We start from the raw sequence: 19868 nt of genomic DNA, 5'->3' as shown, positions 1-19868 counted from the left end.
GTCAGAATCTTGGGTTCCAATTCCAACCCTGCCATATCCGAGCTGCAACCTGAGTCCTCACCTTTCTCTTCTATAACATGAGAAATAATCAAACTTACATGATACAGTGACTGGGAGGGTAAAATGAGAGTTTTTGTATAAAGCATTTTGCAATGTGTCTGGCTTACTGTGATAAAGTGGCAACTGAACTAAATTTGGACTCATCCAAATGTGGAAACTTTGGATGGGAATGTTTTGTGGGTTCCCCTACTCCCGGCTAAGCAGCAGACGTCTTTTAATAGGCACGTCTCTAAAAGCTGGAAGAGGAAAGAAAACTCCAGTAGCAACCAGAAAAAAAAAAAAAAAGGATTTTTTTGCGAGATAATCACCACACAAAATAACCTGAATGTCTGTCAATAAGGGGCTAGCATGGCACATCTAAAGTATGCAATAATTAAAAACAGCATAGATCTATATTTACCAACAAGGTAATACGTCTCTGATAGGTTAAGTTTTAAACAGTATGTTAAAACTGTAGGTATATTTTCACATTTTTGTATATGTGTAGAAGGATATACACCAAAGTGTTAAAAATCATTTGTCTCGGCCAGGCACAGCAGCTCATGCCTGTAATCCCAGCACTTTGGGAGGCCAAGGTGGGGGGATCATAAGGTCAGGAGATGGAAACCATCCTGGCTAACACGGTGAAACCCTGTCTCTACTAAAAATACAAAAAATTAGCTGGGTGTGGTGGCACACACCTGTAGTCCTAGCTACTGAGGAGGCTGAGGCAGGACAATTGCTTGAACCTGAGAGGTGGAGGTTGCAGTGAGCTGAGATCTTACCACTGCATGCCAGCCTGGGTGACAGAGCGAGACTCCATCTCAAAAACAAAAATCAGCTGGGCATCGTGGCATCCGCCTGTTATCCCAGCTACTGGGGAGACTGAGGCAGGAGAATCGTTTGAACCCAGGAGGCGGAGGTTGCAGTGAGTTGAGATCACGCCACTGAACTCCAGTCTGGGCAACAAGAGGGGAAACTCCATCTCAAAATAATAATAAATAAATAAATAAACAAACAAACATTTGTCTCTAGGTGGTGGACTCTGGGTGATTTTTACCTTTTAAAATTCTATTTTAGTACTATCTATAAAGCTTCTTTAGCGATGAAAATATAGTCAGAAAAAAATTATAAAGTTTTCTCTTAAAAAAGATAATCATTAAATATCCACTAACAAAGTAGTATCATATGTTTTAACAGTATTGTTCCAGGGTAATCTTGGATTGCTAGAATTGTGATTGGTTTACCATCACCAAGAAGAATTAATGGGAAGGTAGTTGTTACAAATGTAACAATTTAGTGTCCCAAAGATATGCAGGAAAATGACAATGATGAGAACTTAGGTGCTTCCCCCATGCATTATACATTCCTGTCATTCTCTGATATTATCCTTCATATGTATTTTATTTTATTAAGGTTCATCGACAATTCTTTTGACATTGACAGCCATTTCCTTCTGAAAGAACGTGCAGCCTAACATTAAAGTTGTAATGGATGTGATTAGAGAGCCTGACAATTAGACATGGAAAGAGGGTACGCAGCCTGTCTGGGAAGGCTGCAGTCACTGGAGGCCTACATGATGGATTTATTAACCGGGTTTCTCTGCACTCCGATTATCTCATACTTTAAGAGTCTCTATTTGGCTTCTATTTTAAAACCATGTCACGGGTCTGTACACTGATGAGGGCTTGGCTTCTCTGTGTGAAAATGCCTCATGAAGAAAGCAAGCCTATTTCCGGTTGCCTGCGCATGTCTTTCAGTGGCCTGTGCAGGCCAAGATAGGCAAATACACGCGCTCCTACCATCTGTGTCATGTGGTGCCTTCTGGGAGTGTCCTGGGCCTCATGGAAGATTGGGTTCCTAACCGCCAGGAGGCCAGCAGCGGGCGGCAGACCCCACCCCAGGAGGAGAGAGCACCAGCACTCCATCTCCGGACCCTCAGAGCTGGAGGGGCGATGCCCATACAGTGTCAACTCTGCACTTTCTATTCTGAAGACACAGGCTCAGGGAGAAGCTGCTTTGGGGGAGAAGGTGGCTGGTGGGGCCATGGAGGTGCTGCTCACGCCCTTCCCGCCCTCCCTGCATCCTCCTCCTGCCCTTTCTCGGCAGCCCCCAATGTGAACGCCCTCTGGTGATCACCCAAATAGCCTTGTTTCAAGAGCTAGAGCTAGAATCGTTTTCAACTTAGTAGAAATGTCACTGGTTCACTTCTAACAAGCTTGTCATTTACCAAGATGATCCTGAGTCAACAATTTAAGGACACAAATATCTCATAAGTTACCACACAAACAGTTCTACCTAGTTATACCTTCCTTTAATGGGAGGGGAAGTAAGCAGTTCATATCCAACTGGTCTTTCCGTTTCCACCTCAGACTGAGATTACTGCCGATTTTGTCTACTAGTTGATAACTAAAAGATACAGTGATCCCAAATGCCAAATCATCGTTCATCCTAACGAAATACTTCATCTTAGTGCTTGATGATCACAATCTCAACTGTAGTTCCTAGGCCAAGAAGATGCGTTCCCTTGCTTTAAAAATCTCAGTCTCTGGTTTGCCAAACAGATGGACTAATTCACCTGACTTAACTGATAGGGCTTCTTTTATCCATTTGTGGGTCTGCCTACTTACAGTACAGGTTTTAAGGAAAGAAGTGTATTCATTAGCTGAAGCTCTATACATTTTTTGGGGGGGTTGGAGAGGGAGACAGGGTTTCTCTATGTTGCCCAGGCTTGACTCAAACTCCTGGCCTCAAGTGGTCCTCCTGCTTCAGCCTCCTATGTAGCTGGGATTATAAGTGCCAGACCCCTTACCTGGCTCTATACACTTTAATTTAGCCATATTTTTCCTTTTTTACTTACAAAAAGTGAAAGCGTCCATGGTTTCATTAGCTATAATAGGCATCAGAGAAGATGCCTGTCACTTATAGAGGAAAGAGACGTTATCCTCGTAAGGTGGTAGAAAGGGCTCTGCCCAGTCCCAGCCATGTCATCTTGGACAGTGTAAGAATTTAGCTATGCATCAAGTAAAAGCAAGCCAACTCCTCCAACTTGCCTGTCTGTGAAAGGGGCCCACACTGATTCCTTCCGATGAGTTGAGACAGGGAGGACGTTAGAGATCTTGGATATTATTAAAATAGTCCAACAATAGTCACTTCAGTGAATAAAGTCACTATGACCAGGCATTTAATTTTAGTACTTACATACCTTCTGGTGATCAATAATTAGATACTTGTTTTTATTGAACATTTATTCCTTTGGAAAAACATAGCTTAAGTATCAATATTTTTAAAAGACAAACTCATATTTTTAAGAAGGCATTTACCATTTCCCTAGATCATTTCCTATTTTTTTTTTTTTGATGGCTTCAGCATGTCCATTTAAGGGTGTTTGACCTCTGACTTTCCACCTAGTGATCTGAGAGCTCCAGCGTGGATTATTCAATTCTTTACAAGCATCATTTCCGCAAACTTCCTGTGCTGTGCAGAATACATGAGGCATGCTTACTGATGGCATTTATGACTGACCCCTATAAAGTTCTTCCCACTCACAATCACTCTTTATTATGTCAGGGAACAAGAGAATTTCCAGAATCATATGTTCCAGCTCTCTGGGAAATCATGCATTAAGTTCCAGGGGAAGGGAAAAGCTTCCCACAAAACAGCTATCCATTAAGAATGTCTGTTGTTTATTTATTTATTTATTTATTTATTGAGACGGAGTCTTGCTTTGTCGCCCAGGCTGGAGTGCAGTGGCCGGATCTCAGCTCACTGCAAGCTCCGCCTCCCGGGTTCACGCCATTCTCCTGCCTCAGCCCCCCGAGTAGCTGGGACTACAGGCGCCCGCCACCTCGCCCGGCTAGTTTTTTGTATTTTTTTTAGTAGAGACGGGGTTTCACCATGTTAGCCAGGATAGTCTCGATCTCCTGACCTCGTGATCCACCCGTCTCGGCCTCCCAAAGTACTGGGATTACAGGCTTGAGCCACCGCGCCCGGCCAAGAATGTCTGTTGTTTAAAATGCACCAGCAATTCTAACATCCAGAGACCAGTGAGAGAATGGTACAAGGCAAACAGGTGTCACTTTAGGGCTGTCTTTGGAACCAAATTTTGATCATCATAGATAAATGAGCCATTAGTGCATTAACCCAGTCAAAATAAATGAAAACAAGTAATGGCAAGTAAAATAAGGGGCAGGACAACTGTATTTCATAGATCACACATCAGCTGTGGGAGGAGAGTGAAAGAAATTGGGGAAGGTAGAAAATCACTACATCTGATATTCATCAGGAATTTTCAGAGAATGAGAGGCAATCCAGTATTTTCTTTCTGTCCTCGCCTTGTTAAAGGTCATTTTTCATTTGCACGTTTTCCATTTGTACAACTGACTTTGTCTTTTCCTCTTATATTTGACCTTGTGCCCCCACAATGGGGTTAACTGCCATCTTTGGTTCATGACACACTCTTTAAGGGCTCACTTTCATTTAGATACTTTTACAAATAAGCACCCAATGTATCCAACATTTTTGGAACTTAGCAATTTTGGTTTTAGAGTGCCCAGATTTTCCATTTGAAGTCTGAAATTCTTAGGTTAGATGTTTCAGCTTTTTCTGGTTGATCCAGCTCTGGTGAAGCCTACTGGCCAGTCAGGAGCCTGGAGAGTTTGACTTCCCAGTTTTCAGAATGGACAGGATGGTCACCTGAGGTCATACATGGCGGCCACTGTCCTTGCTGGTTGTGGGGGAGTGTGAGGCAGCTTCCATCTTCGCAAACAGCTGCTACGTGCACGCCCTGTGATGCCTTTCCGTGGGCTCTGCCTGGCTTCTCAAGGGTGTGATCATTGCACTGTAAAGGGTGGTAACAGCAATCATGTTTGAGGATAACTCTGTCCTAACACATTCCCTGGGTCTAAAGCATCTGGGCAAGAAAATACTTAAAGGTCCACTTTCATTTAGATACTTTTACAAATAAGCACCCAATGTATACTCAAAGACATTTTTTAATAAGAAGCTGAAAATCATTAATCAAAATAGTAATTATGACTATTATTTACCAAATGTCTATGTATCAGGCTTATAGATGATCACTTAAATCTTTTTTTTTTTTTTTTTTTTTTTGAGATGGGGAAGTCTTGCTTTGTCATCCAGGCTGGAGTGCAATGGTGTCATCTTGGCTCACTGCAACCTCCACCTCCCAGGTTAAAGTGATTCTTGTGCCTCAGCCCCCTGAGTAGCTGGGATTACAGGCATGCGCCACCACACCTGGCTAATTTTTGTATTTTAGTACAGACGGGGTTTTGCCATGTTGGCCAGGCTGGTCTCAAATTCCTGACCTTAAGTGATCTGCCCACCTCGGCCTCCCCAAGTGTTGGGATTACAGATGTGAACCACCACTCTCGGCTGATTACTTAATTCTTAAAACAATCATGCAAGATACATGACTATACTCATTTTTTATTTTATTTTGAGACAGAGTTTCACTCTTGTTGCCCATGCTGGAGTGCAATGGCGCGATCTCAGCTCACCACAACCTCTGTCTCTTGGGTTCAAGCGCTTCTCCTGCTTCAGCCTCCCGAGTAGCTGGGATTACAGGCACACACCACCATGCCCGGCTTTGTATTTTTAGCAGAGACGGGGTTTCTCCATGTTGGTCAGGCTGGTTTCGAACTCCCAACCTCAGGTGATCTGCCTGCCTTGGCCTCCCAAAGTGCTGGGATTACAGGAATGAGCCACCGCGCCCAGCCGATTAAACCCATTTTTAAAAGAATGGAGGCTCAGATGAGTGAAGACACTTAACTAAACTTGCAAATCCTAACTGCATGAGCCAAATGCAGATTCTCTCCAAAGGCTGCCACCTCCTCTGCCTCTTGCCTTCCTAAAGTGCTCTCCAATTCCAAACTCAGGCTGTTTGGAACCACAGGCTCTCATGGCAGCTCTGGGAAAGGACAAGCTGCCTCCTCACGTAAGTCGTCTGTTCTCCTGTTTCCTGTGCATTCTGGAACGTTCAACCCAAGTGTGGCCGCTTGAGTGCAGTGGTAATGCTGCTGACCTCCCTGGCGTCACTGACTGTGACAGGTCCCGCTGAGGCTTTCCAGGCCTTGTCTCATTACATCCTCACACCGCTCTAGGATAGAGGAACTGAGGCATAGAGTGCTTAATCTGCCTTATTGAGATCATACATAAACTTGGTATTTTTTTGGTGCTTTGTGGTTTCCTCTGCCCTTTTCAAGGAGAGGGAAATTGTGCCTATGACAGGCCTACATTTTTCCTGATCCTTTGGTCAGAACTCATGTTAGCTGAATTTAAAAGCATTCAATGACAAGATTTTCTGGAGAGGTACTGTTCTCTCCCTCAGATGCACCCTGGTTGAAAGTGGATCACACAGATGAGCTATACGGGATCTGTGCGCTATAGCGGAATAGCAGGGTAGGGATTAACCAGGCTCTAGATCCAGACCGCCAGGGTTTGCATTCTAGTTCTGCCCTTCGTTCCCTTTGTTAACGATGCAACCTTGGCCAAGTCACGCATAACTCCCATGCCTTATTTTGTCATCTGCAAAATGGAAAAACAGTACCTACACCTCCTTAGGATGTGGGGAAGACTGAATTTATCTAAAGAGATGCTGTCCAATGGAACTTTCTGTGATGATGTAAATATTCTATTCTCTGCTGTCCAACAAAGTAGCCACACCAACTGTCTGGCTGCCAGACTCTTTTTTTTTTTAGATGGAGTCTCACTTTGTTGACCAGGCTGGAGCACAGTGGTGCAATTGCAACCTCTACCTCTTGGGTTCAAACGATTCTCCTGCCTCGGTCTCCTGAGTAGCTGGGACTACACGTGCGCACTACCACGCCCTGCTCAGTTTTGTATTTTTAGTAGAGACGGGGATTCACCATGTTGGCCAGGCTGGTTTCAAACTCCTGACCTCAACTGATCCGCCTGCCTCAGCCTCTCAAAGTGCTGGAATTACAGGCGTGAGCCACTGCGCCCGGCCTTAGGTGCCAGGCTTACAGATGATCACTTAATTCTTGAAACAATCACACAAAGTAGATATGGTTATGCCATTTTTAAAGAACTGAGGCTCAGAGGAGTGGCCACATGTAGCTATCAAACACTTGAAATGTGTGGCTAATGTGTCTGAGAAATTTTTCATTTTACTTTTGTTTGAATTAAAATGAACTGTCCCTATGAGGCTAGTGTCTACCAAGTTGGGCAGCACAGTCTAAAGCATTTAGAATCGTGGCTAGAGCTATGTGTTTACTATCATTGCTTCAATATGGAGAGTCATCCAAACAGGGTTCATTTGCTCCCAGATAAAATGTCACGTAACTGCTGTGGCCAGTGCTCACTTTGTACTGCCGGAATAATTTAACAATTTTCTTCAACTGCCATCATCATTATGCCATTTTACGTCTTCAGAGCATTTACCACTCTCTAAAATTAGGTCGCTTATTTATCTTTCTTACCTTACTAGCTTTGTAAACTCCAGGAGAACAAGGACTTTTCTGTCTTGTTCCCTGCTATTTCCCCGCCACCTACAATAATGGTGCCTCTGGAAACCTGGGCCGGCCCTTTAAAAAAGGCTTCTTTCTAGGAGTTGCACATTAGTGGTGATCTCACTCAGCATCCTCCCTGACCCCATCATTAGGCGCTATGCTGTATCTCGTATTAATGAGCAGGAGAGGGCTTAGAACAATTTCTCTGATTGCCATAGTGGGAAAGCTCACAAATAAAGAGAGTAAAAAATTATCAAGCCACCTACAAATTAAAATTTCATTTCTGTGGAAAGGAAAATGTGGGCTTGTTCAGGACTTCCTAGAGTTTGTGGCATACAGTATTTTCTCTGGTGCAGCTTACTGACACGTGGAAATTTCTCTTACGAGCCAAGTATGTGAACCGTCAATGTTGAGCCTGTGACACGGCACTGAAGCTGAGATGTGGCCGCAGTGCATGTAAGCTCATGATTCAGATCATGCTTTATGAGCTCCTCAGTGGCACTCAGCAGCTCAGAAACTCAGGAAACACCTGTCATGAGCTTGGATGATACTTTTCTTGGTCTGTGACACAGTGAGGAAAACGAGGACAATGCAGTGAGTTTTCCATAAAGCTAACGTTATTAGACTCAAAGGACAATTCTTCATTTTCATTTTAGAACTGCCAAATTTAAAAGCGCACTGTCCCATGAATTCCAAAGCCTAGGAGCCACTCTAATCACTAGGAGGTTATGGGGGTCGCCAGGAGCTTAACATCATCGATTTTGTTTTTTAATTTGCTTTTTGAAGTTTACAAGGCCTGTACAATAGGCTAGGCAATTGATTCTTTTAGATATGCATCTGGAGGTGAAAGATCACGCCAGCATATGTTTCTAAAGTGCTGTGTACTCAGTCCTATGCTTACAATTTACTTGGGGATATGAGACTCAGCCACTCAAGTACAAAGAAAACAATGTATAATTAAATCCTCACGAGGCATACACCAAGTACAGGAGCCAGGGGAGGGCTGTCCATTAAGGGTGAAGGGCTGCCCATCATAGCACTGGCAACTCTCTCTTATCTACCTGTCTCTCCTGCCCCAGGCTGCATAAATCCCTGGAAGACAGGGGCCGGCCTCAATTATTTATTGTAGCATTCCTGGTACCTATCTGTTGCCAGACACATGGAGGTACCTAATAATGAGTGAATAAGGACTGGAGTGACAAAGGTTTTACTCTGAAGAGGTTGGAATTAAACTGAGCCTCCAAGGATGGGCAGAGTTGGGTCAGGAGAAAGCATTTCTGGTGAAGCAAATATGAATGAAGCTTTAGAAGGAACATGAGACCATTAAACTATCTGATATGGAAAGAACATTCTGAGGAATGGTGGAAAATAAGGTTAGATAGAAAAGCTAGTGTCAGATTTAAGTTGTATATTAAAAGCTGCTCAGAAAAGTCAAGATGGAAAAGATAAGAAATGGGGAAAAGCCGAGTTTTTACTCAATAGAGGCAAAATCCCCACTTAAGGGAGTTTAGTCCGGCAGGGATGATGCAGGATGAAGCACACAGAAACTGCAGTAGCAACACAGCCTTTAGCTCCAGGGAAGAAGAATGAACACGGAATCACCTTTTACCAAGGGCTCAGTGCCAGGCACCATGCTACGTACTTGATCAACACTCTAAGGAGCAGATATTCTTACTCTCACTTCACACGTTAGCAAACAAGCTTGGAGGGTTAAATAACTTCCTTAAAGTCACACCTAGTAAAAGGTAGAGCTGGGGTCATCCCAAACCAGTCTGACTCCAAAGCCTATGCTCTTAACTAGATAATATACTGTCCCTAAATGAAGACAAAAATGTTGCAACCCTCTTAAAAGTGCATATGCTGCACAGCCTGAACACCGTTTGGCCAATATTCCATTTGTTAAACATTCTCTTATGCCCTTTTCTTTCCCCATATTTTAAGCTGTAAGCTTCTCAGGTCTACTCTTTTGTGCCAGATGCTAATATAATTCCAGTGCTTACTCTTGATGCTGCGGCTTGTGAAAAAATAATTCAGAGGAAGAGAAAATGCTTCTTCTCTCCTAAAGCTGCAGAAAAACAGACACCATTCTGGGTTAAAAAGCTAGTTCTCTTAAAGAGTTACAAGCTTACTCTGCTATTTTGTGTGGAAATGTGTAAAAATGTACAATTCTGTTTTGTTTGTACTACCGAACAAGTATTTTAAGACACCTGGGCTTTAGAGATTGTTGCTGAATCCTTTAAAATATAGCTCTGAACTTCTAAATGTTTGCTTTTTAAATTGGTTGCCTTATTTGCTAATTTGTTAGTAATACAATTTCATGTGGTAGCTCTTTTTTGAAGACATAAACACTTTTAAGGTGTTCTGGTTAGCTGGATAAGGGGCTTGGGGTTTCTCTCGATACGGAAGACTACAACAAATGCAGATATTGACAAATTCTTTATTCAAATGTAGTTTGAGTTTTGCCTGCTTAAGTCAACTGATGCCGCGATTCAGAAGGCCGAACAGGACGGGGAGTAGAGAGAGGAAAGTGGTGACTCTGTGCTGAGACATAACATAACCTGGCAGTGGCAAGAGTAATCTTCACGTGGGTCCTGGAGAGATGAGATGGCCTGCTTCTGCAATCTGACTCTAGCCTGCTAAGAACACCATCTACATAGGTTTTCTTTTTCCCCCTCAGAGAATCTACAGTCGTTGTTTTATGGCTTATGCAAGATATATCTTTTTCTTTTTAATCCAAAGAACAGATGGAATTAGCGTGTAAGTTTTCTGATATGAGGCAAACTCTAAGCAGTTGGAATTAATGGAAGAACACAGGGTTCTCATCCTCCTGATGAGTCTTGAGTTTGATCAAGTTGGAGCAGTGGTTCTCAGCTGGGACAACTGTGCCCCCAGGGGGCATTTGGCGATGTCTGGAGACCCTTTGGGTTGTCATGAGTGTGTGGGTGGGTGCTACCAGCATCCAGTGGGTAGGGGCCAGGGATGCTGCTAAATGGACCATAATGCACAGGACAGCCCCACAGCAAGGATAATCTGACCCCAAAGGTCAAAAGAGTTTTGGTTGAGAAACCCCCAGGGTTAGGGTCAACCTAATTTGAGGTAGGCCTTTTCTCCCCTTTGGACTTGAGTTTTATCCTGGTCTCTCTGGGTTTCTGGGATGGCTAGTAAACGCAGCGTATGGCACTCTTGGGAGGGCAAGCTCTCCCCACACGCAGCATCCTTCCTGTACCAGAGAACTGCTAACCCTGGAGGAAAAGGCAACCAGCAGGTGAGGGAGCAATAGGAGCCTACTTGAGTGAGTTTCTTCCTTGTATCTTACACGCTTGGCGAAGCAGGAGTGCAGAAAGGGACTACTTTACCTGTTTAGCTAAAACGGCTGGAACACTGGATCAGCATTTCCTTGCTTTCTTTTGCTTGGAAGAAAAAGGATTGCAAATAAACTCCAAACTGCCTAAGAATGTAATAATTTTCTTCCCATTTCTTAATAATGTGAGATTTTGCTTTTCTTGTATGAACGTTAACGTGACCTGAGAACTGAAGAGGGTGAGTGCGAGATAATTCTGAAATGCAATAGGGACTCCAGTGTTATGGTTATAAAGCTGCATATTTCTACAGAAATTAAGTGGAAACACTGAAGCTGACCTAGGTGTACGGTTTCCACAGGAGTACTCTATCTAAGACAAGCAGGAAATCTCTAGGAAACTTTGATGTTTAAAGGCTTTAATATTTCTTCAATGCAAAGAGTTTTGTTTTTAAGGACTTCACTAAATATGTAAACCTTAGGAGAATTTTAAAGACTCCCAATAAATTTATGAAATCATGTCAAAACTCCTAATATTTTATATATACTAGCACTTTAAGAAAGCTTTCCAGGCTGGGAGAAATGAAAGTACAGGCTCCGTGGTCAACAGGAAACCCTGTGTACAAGAGTCATAATTTGAACTTTGTAATTTGCACAAATATACTGGAGAAGTTGAAGTAATTAGTGTTGCGCTGGTAAATCTTAAAATGGTTTTCTACTTTGAAAAGGTCTCTTTCAAAATAAAACAATTGCTCAGGTTGTAAAAGCAGTTTAAAACAAAGTTTAAACATAACAGGTACAAACTGAAAAGTTATTTATCTTTTTTTATAAAGTGTCTGTATTAACAACAACAAGGCTACTCCAATATAACACAGAAGACTACATAAAAGAAATTATTCAAGTTCTTAGTACTTTTAAAGAAAATCCTTTCATATCTATTTTGTGAATTTGGGGTATAAGAGAAGGTTATGTCTTCTATATGGGGGTGATAGAAAGTATTATAGTTCATTCTTTCTATAAAGGAAGCATCTTTAAGCAGCTTTGAGCCAGACACTGTGGAGGACACTTGGAACACATCAACAAACAAAAGAGATAAAAACTCTCCCTCTGTGGAGCTAATATTTGGGAGTAGGGGTGGGGCACAGACAACCCTGTACATATGAATTCATACAAAAAGTAGAGTTTTTTCACAAAGGCTAAATTAAATGGAACTTCCTAAATTCTTGACACTTGCCTTACAGAATAGCTCAATGACTACCTAACACCATGATTTCAGAGTAGGTGAATCTAAACATGAGAATACAAATTAAAGGGAGCTGTAGCTTAAGAACCTATTATTTTTATAAATTGCTTTTTAAAAATCCCAGACAGTATTAAATGTTATGACAACCAAGAGTCACTCTACTTCTATTAGCTGAATGTTTTAGGATGCCACATTTCTGACAATTTTAAATAACAACTGCATTATTTTTTAATGTAAATTTTGTTTTCTAAAGTTCCTAATTCCCTTTGGACCAACAGAATAGTGAAGCAATCAGTTAATAATATTTACCTAAAAACGAATAAAGAAATTAAAATTCAAATGGAAAAAACATCCCTTGTCACCTGATAATCCCCACGGATGAGCTGCTGGGTCTTTTTTTGAATACCTGTTATTAAAGCTCAAATTATGATGGTAAAATCAATCAATGTATTAGGACACCTGATATGTTTGGTAACATTTAAAAACTACAATTTTAAATTGCTAAATATATTGCCAGTTAAATACACTGTTTGGAATGACAAGTGTGCATGTACGTGTGCATCGAGATACAGTGAGGTGAATCCATAAACACTTGTGTAGAATTGAAGAGACAAGACTAACCACTCACAGAAAAGTAAATTGGTCTTTGGGATGCAATCTCTTCTCAATAAAGAGGAACCTTGATTCATCTTGACCTCTGTATATTCTGTCCGGAAGTCAAAGCTTATTGCTCTCACTGGAGTATGAAGTCCTGCTTTTCTTTCTCACTTTTTCGTGACTCTGTTGACTACGGACAATTGTGAAAACAGTGAGGGCTGCATGCTCTCGGAGGAGCTTACATTTCTCACGGCCCTCATGTAACCCATGTTGGGCTGTTTTGGAAATATACTTCCTTTGGTGAATAACACGGTCAAGGTTATCTATGGTCAGTCATCTTTCTCAGAGTGAACAGTCCCTTATGGTGGCTCTTTCCCACACTGTCCCTGTCCCAGATCAGGCCTCACATCGTAGAAGGGACTCTGAAGACTGTCAGGGTTTCAGAGAGCCCCTTGGTAGCTCCAAAGTGCCTTCATCTTGTTCCTGTGTCCCATGGCCTGGTACACACCAACAAGAAGGGATGCCAGGGAAAATTGTATGTGGGTAGCATGTTCCAAATTTACCAGTGTAGCTCATCACCACTGTGTGAGTTGTCTGACCTGTCCATTCATGTTGTGGGAAGTAGCCATAAAGACAAAGAGAGCAACTTATCTATGGATGGGGGTGTGGGGCGGGAGGTGGGCATTTATAAGCACATTCAGATTGGTTTTATTCAAATGAGAAAAATAGGTTTTCGTGTGAATGCTTTAGTAATTTCACTGGGTGTAGAAGATGCATGCAAAGGCTAACACAATGACTGTCAAAAAGACTTCTGAAATATTTTATTTACAGATTTGGTACATTAAGTGTGTCTATTTGGAATAGGAGTCCATAATTTCCAGATTAGATTGTAAATAAAGCTGTAAAGCCCTATACATTCATCAATGCCTTCACTGTCTTGTCCACAATCAGAAGAGGTGGTAAAATGTCCAAATGGAACTGTGAAAAATAATCTAGCCAGGAACTTTCAGAAACTGGACTGAAGTGGCTAGATTCCCTACCTAGAAATGTAAACATGAGAGTTGTGACAAACAAAAATCTGGGATCTTCACTTAAAAAACTGAGTAGGCTTTGGAGGCTTCTGGTTACATCCCCAATGGTAGGACATTCCACGGGAGAGGAAGCTATGTTCTTTTGAGAAATAGCTAAGTCTTGCACACCGATGGAAAGCACTGATGAGGGTGTCTGTCAGTACATCTCGTTCCCAGGTTCACTCTGCGGTTCAGCAGTCCAAACATCACTTCAACCTTCCTTCAAGGAACTCCACAGTTCTGCTGGCTACTAATGTGCTGAGGATTCCCAGTTTCTTCAGTAGGAACATGCTGGCCCCAACGACTTGACACCTTCTAATTAAACTCAGTTTTCTCTAAACACAGGAATGGCTAATTTGCTGCTTTCCACTTAAATTTCAGACTCAAGATGGTCACTGCACACGCAGGTCCCGCTGGCATCCTGAAACTACTAGGAAAGGCACTCTGCTCTAACCACAGCCTGCTAATGAGTAACGTTCAGTGCAGTGTTCTAGAATTAGCCAATGGTCATCCAAAGCTCTGAGTTCCATCCTGCAACAAGGGATGAGACACAAGAACACCTCCAAATAGACAGCTCTCAACCTGTCTCCAAGGTCTCACTTCTGGCTCTGTTTCTACTTGGATATTTATTTTCTCTCTCCCCTAAAAACCTGCCTTTGCCCTCAAACAATATGGTTTGGCTTTGTTCATCTCTGAACTGGGTCCTGATACCACAGCCTTATTGTACAAATAAACTTGTTAAAAACTGACTTGACCGCTTTATTGATGGAAAACAATTCCTCACTTGAAATCTATCACATTGCAGAGGCTGAGGAGGATTACATATCCTTCCTCCCCCGAGAGCAGTAGGGCATGTCAATGAACAAGTACCTTAATGCCAGAAAGCTGCTGCTCTATTACACTAGAACTTTCTGGTCTTGTCACAGGGACTTAATCAAAAGATAAAGATGATTCGGTATCAGATACTGACCTTCCCTGAAAACGACAGGCCAAACCTAGTAACTTCTGCTACATTCTTATCTATGGGAACACAAAACTGAGCAAAAAACCCCAACTTTTCTCCATCTTTCTTATCAATGTGCAAGACTTGGCTATTTTAAAAAAGCGTATCTGCCCTCCCACGCTACTAGCCACTGAGGCAGAAACACTAGCAGTGCCTTTCATCCGGGTTGATGTGTGTGACAGCTGAAGAGAAAGGAGTTACAAAAAGCCTTCTTCAATGTCTAGGGTATGGCATGAGCCTAACCTCTTATGTTCATTTATCATTAGAAAAATATGGCGATCCTTAGATAATTATGCTATGTATGATAGAGATGGAACTTTCTCTTGGGAACCCAGTGTTTTTACATGTCCTCTACATTATATCAAAGGTGGCCTTTTCAGAGTATGATGCCACGGATTTCTAGGTAAAATGTGCAACTTTAAGAAAGACAGTATTATAGTAATATTGGGAACGACAATTTACATGTAGCATTAATGCTTAAACAATGTTACCTAAGAAAATGGGCTTTAACGACTTCTCATAAACTCTCTTACTTGCATAGTAAATGAGAAGGGCACAGGATGCATTTAGAAATAGATTGGGGAGGAAATCTGAAGAGCAAAGGATAATGGATTTTACGCAGACCTAAATTTAGTATCTGAAGTGTTGCCAAAGAGGCAACAAAAAGAAAATTTGCAGAAGCAGAGTATTATGTGCCTCATACTCCTTTATTAAAAGTTTTCTTCTGTCGTTTTTCCCCCTTATTATAAGCAGCTTTCTCAGGCTTGCTCTATTTGGTGCTAACCAATATAAGTTCACTGCTCAGTCTGGAGAATTCAGCTAGAATACAGAATTTCAGAAACAAGGAGAAAACTTACTCCTTCACAGAAGAGTAGACACTTCTTGCTTCGTAGTAAAGTTCTTTCTGATAAAGCAGTAAGCTGGGAACAATCGTGAAAGTATTGATCTCAGTCTGCTCTCCATTGTGGAAATTTGCATGTAAACTGTTTTCTGATAAACAAAGAAGTCTTTTAAGATGTTTGTGTGATCCCCTCAAAAGTCATGGCTAAAAGCTTTAAAATGCAACCTTTAACCTTGAAAATGCTGCTTTCTAACTGGTTGCCTTATTTGCTAATTTGTTGTCCTGGTAATAATATTTAAGTAGTATCTGTGATTTTTTTTTCCTGGAAAAATAAGTATTTTTAAGGTTTCATTTTTATTTCTTGGTTGGCCAGAAAAACTTGATAATCGTCTCTTTTCCCTTCATGCATACAGCATAAATAAATGGTATATTCCTTGTTCAAAGTTTGAGGAGTCTTAGTCACTTATCACACCCAAAGTCAGCTAACGGGTAAGAGACACAAAAGCATGAGACAAACTCATCTGCTAGAGAACAAGAGAAACTACTTTAAAAGATGTTTAAAAAGTTAAGTCCAAGCAGACATTAATTCAGAATTGTTTTTTCCTCTTCTTCCTAAACTGGAGAGGTTGGACCTTGGTTTAACTCAATTGGCCTCATTACCGTCTTGCTGCACTTCAATCCTTGTGTATTGGGCACTCGTGTTCACAGGCAACTCTGCTCTGCTTCTTAGCCACAGAATGGAGTTCCAACCTCATTGACCCACTTAATACATGTATTAGATTGACACTCAGTAGCCGAATCTTTGTTATAATAGATAAATTATTATTCCCATTTTTGATAAAACCATCATTCTCAAGATTGGTTTCATACAAACAGGGCACATGTTTTTCTTCTTCAAACAAAGCTCCAATTCCCCTAAGCTTTTCAGCTTGCTGTAATTCTAATTCTTGGCTTTGTTTTACCTTCAGCTGCCAGCATATTTTAAAAACCATGCAGACATACTGAAAAAACATCCAATGCAACTTAATGTAGGTGGATATGACTGGACTTTTTGCTGTGAAACTTGAGTCATATTTGAGTAATGAAATAAACAAACTAAAACGCGGAGCAAGCACAAGAATCATCTCTTATTCAGTCTTTCTTTCTTTCTTCATTTTTTCTTTTTTGAGACGGAGTCTAGCTCTGTTGCCAGGCTGGAGTGCAGTGCCATGACCTCAGCTCACTGCAACCTCTGCCTCCTGGGTTCAAGTGATTCTCCTGCCTCAGCCTCCCAAGTAGCTGGGAATACTGCACCACCATGACCAGCTAATTTTTGTATTTTTAGTAGAGATGGGGTTTCACCATGTTGGTCAGGATGGTCTCAATCGAGACCTCGTGATCTGCCCGCCTCGTCCTAGCAAAGTGCCGGGATTACAGGAGGGAGCCACTGCACCCAGGCTTATTCAGTATCTTTTAAAAAATGTTTTCAGCCAAGTAAAAGAACGATTCACTTTCACAACTTGCTGGCTCTCCAAAGAATGACTGGCACCATCCCATTTTTTAAAAAGAGCTTTAAAAAAAGACTTTTGTGCTTGCCTTCCTAGAAAAGGGTAATTTTCCTCTTGATTCAATGTTTATTGTAGAAAATAAAAGTCAAAGAAAGAAATACAAATCATGTATAATTAAAAATAGTCTTTCAAAACACATTGAATTTGAGAGTGCTTTATTCCCTGTAATGTGTCATATAAACGCAAAGCAGGACTAAGAATCATCTTTGATAGCAGGTGGGTCTTTAATCTACTAAAAATCTTCCCAGGGTTCATGTAGGTGTCTGGGGATGTTGCTACATCCACAATTGTAGAAGCCAGCATAAGAAAACAAAAAACAAAAGCCACAGTGCTAAAAGTGAAGTACAGAAATCCTCGAATATAGCTGCCATCAGAATACCTAGGAGTTCCTCTCAGAAAGACCCTCCTATACCTGTGATACCTCCTAACAGACATTCACGCCAAGCGGGGAACCAGCTGATGCCAAAAGCCCCTACGGAAGGAGCAGCCCCTTCTTTCCACCGCTAGTTCTCACCATAAACAACTTTCGCCTTTACATGAAAGTGAAATCTGTTTTCTGTACTAATTACTCAAAATACATGAAATCCCTTGCTGCATGACAGACCTCCAGATATCTGAAGACAATCAGGACACAGCCACTTTCCTGCCCAAATTCCTCTGCAGGCTGAAACATCAAGGCTGAAGATATGGAAACTGGTGTCATTAAGTTAGCACCTACCTAGCTGGGATGAAACTTCAATCTGACTCAAACGCTTACTGCAACATTGCTGTGTGAAGATACAAAGTCACCTAGTCACTGCCCTTGAAGGATATGGAATTCAGTAAATTCAGTAGATACAATTAATCTTAGTTACCAAATGTGTGCCCACTATGTATTAGAAACTATTTATGGCTGACCTTGTTCCAGATAGAAGGAAAAAAGTTCCATGACTTTTCTTGCCAGAAATACGAGAAAATGCTTTTTAAACATAAGTATTTTTTAAAAGCATCAACACTTTATTAACGTTAGTATCACTGCAAAGGCATCCTACCAATTAGGGAATTATATTGAGCTCAATGTATCCAAAGATAATTGGGTAAGTTGAGATCAATTTATCCAATTTGGCAATTTATCCAACACGACAGATGAAAGAGTTATATACCCAAGATGAATGATTCGTTTTTTAAAGAGTTAATAAAAATATCTAATTTCCAAAACAACCTATTTGTCAGACTGATGTATTTAAAATGTGTTACAGTAAAAATCTCACACAAATAATTGACCTGTACCTTAGATCTTAAATGTGCCTAAACTAAATTTACTGAGTAATTACAATATGCAGAGGAGTAACAAAACTATTTCAAGATTTTTCAGTTGTAAGTATAGGTACGCATACCCGTATATATAATCACGAGTTTTAAAGCCTTCTTCCAAGCATATTTCACGTAAGATGAACAGTTACCCAAAAGAATTACATACATTTCAAAACATCTTTGGAGGTAAAAGGCACTTCAAACGTTAGCATCTTTTTCCTTACAATGCAACGGCGAGAAAATGCATGGGAATTCTTGTGCCAAAAAAAAAAAAAAAGAAAAGAAAAAAAATCATTTTATCAATAGCAATGCTCTTTAATTTCAAACGTAAAAGTTTTAAAATGGCAATCCTAGTTTTAATACTCTTACAGGTTTCTGGAAATGCGTAATATGTTAAAAGTATTACAGCCTGGTAGCTTGTATTTTGTTATAAAACCAACTACTGCAACCTAAACTACAGAGTACGGTTATATTTTCTCTCTGGCTGCCTAATTTTCATTAGTGGACTAGATCGTACTGCTAAATATCAAAGCTTGAAATGAAACAATACAGGTCAGCATGAAAACCTAAGTTAGAGAAACTCACTCGCGGTAGCAGACGGCAGCCCAGGAGCCAAACCTGGAGCTCTGCTGCGTTTGTGCATTCTGCTCCGTTTCACGAATCACAGGCAAATCGTCAGAGTAAACTAAAGCCGCAACAAAGCTTCAGGAAGGGGCTGGCAGGTAGTGTACTTACGGAAAGGCTACCAAGACAGGAGGCGATACAACTTGTCAGGGAGGGTCTCTAAGGTCCCTCGGGTGGTAACATGCATTTAAAAAGGAGATGTGGATTCAAGTCGCCTCCTCCCCACAGCATCCCAGACAAAGCCGGGGTAGGCCCCGGGGCGCTCCTGGTGCACCTGCAATGCGGATCCCTCGCCCTGCGATCCCACCCCGGGGCTGGCAGGAGCGCCCCGGGACCGGCCTCTCCTCCTCCTTGCCACTGGCGTGGGCGCGCGCCGCGGCCGGTCCGCACCCTGGACCGGAGCCCGGGCCGGGGCGCCCCCTCCCCAGAAAGGGCCGGCGGACTCTGCGGGGACGGGCGCGGCCCGCGCCTCAGGGACCCTCTTCCCCCCCATTCCGCCGTCCCCCGAGTTGCCTTCGCCCGGGGCCACCCCTGCCCCTCGCGGAGCTAGCGCGGCTCCCAAGCCCCGGGGGTGGGGGGGAGGACCCCGTCCCCATCTCCCCGCGGGGAGGGTTTTTAAAGTCTTCGCCACGAACTCCCGTCCCTGCCCGGCCCCTCCGCCCCCGCCGGCGCTGCCAGGTGAGCGGGGCCAGACTCGGCACACCCCGGGCCCCGCCTCACCTGCGGGCGCCGCCGTCGCGTTCCTTCAGGCGGCTGCCCTCTTAAGCTCGGTCCTCCCGACGGGCGGCGGCGGGGGCTCGCGGCCCATGGGCTGGGCGGGGCG

At 42.3% G+C, this 19868-nt stretch overlaps 1 protein-coding gene across 2 annotated transcripts in view; it reads right to left on the bottom strand.

Annotated features, from left to right (window-relative positions):
• The window catches only part of CCDC92 (coiled-coil domain containing 92), a 35068-nt gene extending 15200 nt beyond the window's left edge, over positions 1 to 19868 (bottom strand). For both annotated transcript variants that reach the window (XM_017889778.1, XM_017889780.1), the window contains exon 1: positions 19766 to 19868. The gene's annotated coding sequence lies outside the window, so the exon portion shown is untranslated. The remainder of the gene's footprint in view (positions 1 to 19765) is intronic.

Source organism: Rhinopithecus bieti, unplaced genomic scaffold (assembly GCF_001698545.2).
Source record: "Rhinopithecus bieti isolate Rb0 unplaced genomic scaffold, ASM169854v2 scaffold_574, whole genome shotgun sequence".
NCBI lineage: Eukaryota > Metazoa > Chordata > Mammalia > Primates > Cercopithecidae > Rhinopithecus > Rhinopithecus bieti.
The sequence above is the reverse complement of the archived record's forward strand: the minus strand, read 5'-3'. Positions and strand labels throughout refer to the sequence as shown.